General features: G+C 36.6%; 1 long non-coding RNA gene across 1 annotated transcript; it reads left to right on the forward strand.

Moving 5' to 3' along the window:
- Positions 1-502: 502 nt before the first annotated feature.
- LOC138849631 (uncharacterized) lies at positions 503-5,717 on the forward strand. Its single transcript, XR_011388609.1, has 3 exons — positions 503-578; positions 1,106-1,228; positions 5,426-5,717. It is a non-coding gene; the product is annotated as an uncharacterized lncRNA (long non-coding RNA).
- Positions 5,718-6,746: the final 1,029 nt, after the last annotated feature.

Genomic DNA, 6,746 nt, shown 5'->3' on the forward strand with positions numbered 1-6,746 from the left:
GAGAGTTACAGACTGTCTTGGTTAAATGCACTATTGTTCAGCTATACCAGAAACCTGGGATCCAGTCTGGTATTTTCTCACTCAATAAGTCAGCTTGTGCTAACAATTCTATTTCCATATAATCGACCAAAGTAAAATCAACCTCTTAATCTTTGCTGATACTGCCTTAATTCAGGACTTCATTGTCTCATGCCTGAACTACTGAAATCATCTCCCAACTGCTCTCCCTATTATCTCACCCTTTCTTACTCACAGTGTTCTATAAATTCTCAACAGAATTACCTTCTCAGCACTGTCTGATGGTGCTATTCCCCAGCTCAAAACCCCATATCTCATGTTAGTTTCTTCTAAGCCAAGCCCCTGTGTGTTTGTCCCTCCTACTTTCATCCTGAAGGCCCACTCTCATCCTCAAAGCCTCCTGTGCCTCAGCCATATGCATTTTTCAGTTGTTCTTCATCTTACTGCTTTCTTTCTAGTCTGTAATGGCCTTATTTTTCCCATTCAGCCTAAATATTACATAAGTGCTTGAAAAGAAATTTCTATGCAAGTTTGACACAGAACCATTCGATGAAACTTCTGTAAGTTAATCAGAAATATGTTAAACTATTTTTAGACTCTGTATTTTTCAGACTTCCATGTAGGTCTGTCCATTTATGCTTATAAAGTTTAAAATAATATTATATTACTAGGTATATGTAATTTTAAAATGTACATAAATATGTTCATACATTCCATTTAACTTTATTTTGGCTTAAAGCCCGTTTGGTATAAAATAATACAGTGACATCACCTTTATTTTGGTTAGTATTTATCTGGGATACTTTTTCCATCCTTTTAATTTCATCTTTGCTATGTCTTTATGCTTTAAGTATGAAACATTAATATATAGCAAACAACTGGAATTTTAAAAATGAAATGTGACGATTTTTGCCTTTTAGTTGGAGAGTTCATTTAATTTGTATTATTTCATATTACTGGCCTTTTTAAATTTATTTCATTCAATTCATATATATGAGACTTCCTCATCTGTTTTTTTTTCCCTTCAGTCATTTGGGGTTTTGTTTTATGTTGTTTTTTAATTGTCTACCACCTTAATCCACTCAAGGAGCTCTTTCTGAACATCTATAATATTGCAAGCACTGTTCTAGACATAGGATATTATGAAGGAGATAAAGAAGAATCTTGTTCTCAGAATGATTATATTCTCATATGAGGAGACAAACAATAGGTAAGTACACAAGTGAATAGTAATGCAAATTGATAGTAAAACTCATTTAAAATTATATTTTATTCTTATTATCTTTACTCTTCTCAGAAGTTCATTTGTTCTTCCCAGACTACAGCAGTTGCTTCCTTATGGGTCTGTTCTACAATTTTCTCCTCTTCTGTTCCATCTGACTCACAAATATTTTTATATTGTGTTCAAATATCAGTATTCCCAAAAATAAAATCTTCACTGATTTTTTACTACATTATTCTATTATGCAATAGAAATATACATAAATTTACCAATACCACTTAGTTTAAATGATGAGAAATATTGATCTTGCTTGTTAGAACTGAAATGATAAGGAATGACGACACAGGAAAGGAGAAACGATACAGACTAGAAAGAAATCACTTGGAAATGAAATGTTAGGAAGTCCTTTAAAATATAGAGACATTATTAACACATTATTTCATCATTTTTTGGTAAACATATACAGAGCACCCACATAATGTCAACTGCTATGCTAAGCCTAAGGAGTACAAAAAGGAGTAAGAGTTAATATCTGCCTTCAAGGAGCTATGGCTTAGTAGGAGAAAGATAAATAAACAGAGGAAAAGGTAGTAAGTGTTATAACAGAAGGCTCTGCAAAGTATGACTGGAGAACTCAGGTAGGAGACTCTGTAAAGGTTTCAGGAGAATGCACTCTTCTACTGAGAAAACAGCATGAAAACAGAGGAAGGCAGGCCTCCATGCTTTCAGAGCAGTTAAGCTCTATTTTACTTGCAGATATTAGAGTGAGTAATTGACAATATTTAAAATTATATTAAGGGTTGGCGCTGCGGCTCACTTGGTTAATCCTCCGCCTGTGGCGCCGGCATCTCATATGGGCACCGGTTCTAGTCCCAGTTGCTCCTCTTCCAGTCCAGTTCTCTGCTGTGGCCTGGGAAGGCAGTGGAGGATGGCCCAAGTGCTTGCGCCCTGCGCCCACATGGGAGACCAGGAGGAAGCACCTGGCTCCTGGCTTTGGATTGGTACAGTGCGCCGGCCGTGGTAGCCACTTGGGGGATGAACCAACGGAAAAGGAAGACCTTTCTCTCTGTCTCTCTGTCTCTCTCTCTGTCTCTCTCTCTCTCACTGTCTAACTCTGCCTGTCCAAAAAAAAAAAAAAAAAGAATGTACACAGATGAAAAGTAGGTGCTTAACAAAACAGGCTGAAACCTCCACTAGAATTGAAGCAAGCCAATGGGAAGCTGAGAGTTTTATTTCAAAAGATCCAAGTCTCAGGATATGAAAACTCATATATATTTGAAGGTGAAATGGCAATATAAGTTAAAATAGTTAAAATCTTTCTTGTGAAAAATTTAGATACTACTTGACTTCCCTGATCTCAATAGAAGTTACAAGTTTTACTTTCAGTTACAGGTGCAAACAGCAAAAAATGAGGAGGGATATTCTATTAAGTAATACAGAACACAACACAAATCTCTACTCTGAATGGGGAGACCCACAGGCAGTTCCACAGTTTTATTCCCAGAATATAGAAAGCTACACTTTACCCTCCAATCATAATATTGAAGAATCTTCTCTAGAGAAATTGAAAGGTTCATGGAATACCGGTCCATATATGATATTGAGACCCTCTTAATTAAAATGTTATGTTATTGCATCACACTGTAATCAACCTCACCTTTCAATACATTCTATTATGGGGCCAGCACTGTGGTGCAGCAGGTTCACAACCTGGCCTGAAGCACCGGCATCCCATATGGGTGCTGGTTTGAGACCCGGCTGCTCCAATTCTGATCCAGCTTCCTGCTATGGCCTGGGAAAGCAGTAGGGGATGGCCCAAGTTTCTCTCTCTCTCTCTCTCTCTCTCTCGCCCCCCCTCCTCGGCCTCTCCTCTCTTTGTGTAACTCTGACTTGCAAATGAATAAATAAATCTTTAAAAAATACATCCCATTATAAGGAATCTCCAGATAGTAATGAGGCCCGTACTCTTTAGTATGGAGAAATAGCTAAGGATTACCCAACATGTGGAGATCTTCTAACGTGAAAGAGAGAAACCAAAACATAGAATCTAGAACCTAAATACAGTCATGTTTCTGGACAAAAACACTGATAGTAGAAAACAATGAAGAGATATCTGCAAAGTTTGAGAGGGAATTATTTGAATCCAAAATTCAGGGGTGGGTGTTTAGCCTTCTGGTTAAGACACCCACGTTCCACATCATGGATCCCCAGCTCCAGCTCCAAACTCCAACTTCTTGCTAGTGGGCACTCTGAATGGCAGCAGTTGATAGCTTAAGTGGCTGGGTTCTTGCTGCCCAGTGGGAGACCTAGATTGTGTCCCCACCTCCTGGCTTCAATCTGCCATTATAGATACTGGGTGATTGAACCTGTGGATATGAGCTCTCTTTCTCTGAATTGCTCTACACTCTTTCTCTCTCTTTGAGTGTCTTTCTCTGTGTCAAATAAATAAATATTTTAAAATAAAATATAAATAAATAGCTGCTAGTCATAGTATGCATCAAGTGTAATAATAGATGAGTATATCATGCTAGATTCAAGAACACAAAACTTTAGCTTCCATATGTGCTTCACTTGTATCTTCTAGAAAATGAGCACCATTGACAAGGTGTCAGTAAAAGAGAAAGATAAAGTGAAAATCACAAAATGATAGTAGGGTTTCTAGGATAGACATCTGCAATGAAATATAGTACCTAAAAGGCTAAAAGGAATCTGATATGTCTATCAAAATACAGAATGCCTGTGGAAGATAAATGAAACATCGTTGATGTATAAATGAAGGAGTTTCAAGAATAAGCATATACATTATGAAGGGAGATTCTAAAATTGAAAAAAGTAACTCAGTGTGTACAACGACTGACCTGGAATAAAGGTCCATCATTCCTTAATGGTTAAAGCATTATTTAGAAAACTTTGATAAAAATATTTAAAGTAAGTTCTATTGACAATGTTTTTTATTTATTTGAAAGGCTCTTAAAATATAATGATATATATCTTCATTGACAAGCAGATTGTGTAGAATGGATTATGGCTTATTTAAAAGATCATTTGTACCTTGTTCTAATTACTGAAATAAAGACCATGCATGTGACTTTCTCTTAAAAATATTGAAGCAAACTGGGAAAATGAAATATCATGTTTAATGTTCCTAAAATTGAGGCTGGCTGGAAATTAGAATTCTCCCAAAAATCATTAGGTCCATTAAGATTATCAAGAAGTCTTAAAATAAGAGCTAGTTTGAGTTCTATCTAGACTCTACAACAATCCTTAATTCCCTAATTAGGATGTGTAATAAAACATAAGCCATATAAACAGGCAAAATTTCTCTTTTTTTCTTTTAATTAAGAGTAATCAGCATTCTAAAGAGCTTTTTTTTCCTTTTCTTTATTTAAACAATTTAGGCTATTATTCCTTAAAGATATACTTACTTGCTTGAAAAGCATAGTGACAGAAAGAGAAGGAGACACAGAATAGAAGAGATCTTCCAAATGGCCCCAACGCACAGGACTGGGCCACACCAATGCTAGCAGCAAGGAACTCAACATGGGTCTCTCAAATGGGTAGCACACGGCCATCATCCACTGTCTTCCTAGGCACATTAGCAGGGAGCTTGAAGAGAAGTGAACTCCAACCAGCACTCCAACATGGGATACTGGCATTGCAAGTGGCAGCTCGACCTGTTGCACCATAATACCAGCCCTTAGATTATTATTTAAAAAAAATATTATTCTTGGGGCTGCCATTCTGTCATAGTGGGTAAAGCTGCCACCTGCAATGCCAGCAACCCATTTGGTTGCCGGTTCAAGACTCAGCTGCTTCACTTCTGATCCAGCTCCCTGCTAAGCAGGGAGCTGTACCTAAGAAAGCAGCAGAGGATAGCCCAAGTTCTTGGGCACCCTCATCCACATGGGAGACCCAGAAGAAGCTCCTGGATCCTGGCTTTTGGCTCCTGGCTACAGATCAGCCCAGCTCCAGATGTTGCAGCCATTTGGGGAATGAACCAGTAAATGGAAGATATTCTCTCTCTCTCTCTCTCTCTCTCTCTCTCTCTCTGTGTGTGTGTGTGTGTCTACCTCTCTATAACTCTGCCTTTCAAATTAATAACAAATATTGAAAAAAAAAAACCTAAGCTTTCTAAAAATATTATTCTTTAATTTAGAATACTCCATTCCATTTTCATTCCTACAGAAAGAGTCTGCAAGTATGAGAATAAATACCTTCTTCTCTGAAGCTTATTCATTTATGAATATAAACTGTATCAAGAAGCTTGGCTGATATGGGAAACTGACGTCAACTTTAAACGAATCAAAAGTGAAGAAAGACAGTTTTAGCCTACTGGCTAAAAAGTGAAGTATATTTATTTAGTAAAAATATTAAATATCCCCTTCTCTAACTTTACATGGAACTAATTGAATTATGCTATTTTTCAACATATAATATCTATCATTAAGATGATTTAGTTCTGATTTTCAAAGACTAAATAAACACTCACAAAAAATGAAAATTCAGTTATTGGTCATTGTCTGAATCCCTAGAAATAAAAAATGTAAAAGATAGTATTTTTGCCAAGAGGAATAATCATTTTGTCTCCTCAAACTTACATATGCAAAAATTGTAAAACAGTTTCTCGAGGCATTAAAATGTCTAATTTCTGGGTATAGCCACTAGCTTCACTAGTAAGCCTTACAAAGTTCTAGGGTTCTTTTGATATGATAGTAACATGATTCAGAGGCAGAGAGAAGGGATCATGTTACCTCCTTAAAATACAGGAATAAAAGAGGTGATAGTTTACAGTGGGAAATTTTCACTGGAGAATAAATATATGCTGTATCATATGATAATACTGAAGCTACTTGATAAATACACTGGAGACTAATCTTTGCAGTGAGTTAACCTTGGGTTTAACTTAGAGTCATGTTCATCAAAGCCTTTCTGGAGCAACAAAACACTCATTAGCACAATTCCAAGGAAAGATATTTTTCTAATATTGACCAAACATTATCCTTCTCTCCTCAGTCTGGAACTGGTAGGTGACTTCATTCCAATATATTAGCCACTACAAAATCATTTTAGAAGATGCTTGAAAACAGCAATATTGGCCTCTTTATTTCAGTGTACTCACATATTTTTTGTGCAGACTTTGGACATAAGGAGCCGAACCACCTATGATGTCTTCTGACAGATTGGAGATGAACTGGATTCCATTGAGGTATACATGCCAAGGACATCTAGAAGACAAATAACAAAAAATTAACATCTCCCAACTCAATCTGTGTAGACACAAGAGCAACACTGAGATTTAAAAGCTCAGAGTATATCATCAAGAGAATCAAGTCCGTTAAGTGCAGCTTTGTTCTATTTCAAGATTTCATCAAAAATAGCAGCATACCCTGAAACCAAGTTTTCTATATCAAAGGCTAACTTGTCCGTAATTTGTTTGCACTAGCTCAGTTTTCATTTTAAAAGGGACAGAATCTCAGACAAGGTGTTTACTTTTTATGGAGCTTTT

Source organism: Oryctolagus cuniculus, chromosome 5 (assembly GCF_964237555.1).
Source record: "Oryctolagus cuniculus chromosome 5, mOryCun1.1, whole genome shotgun sequence".
NCBI lineage: Eukaryota > Metazoa > Chordata > Mammalia > Lagomorpha > Leporidae > Oryctolagus > Oryctolagus cuniculus.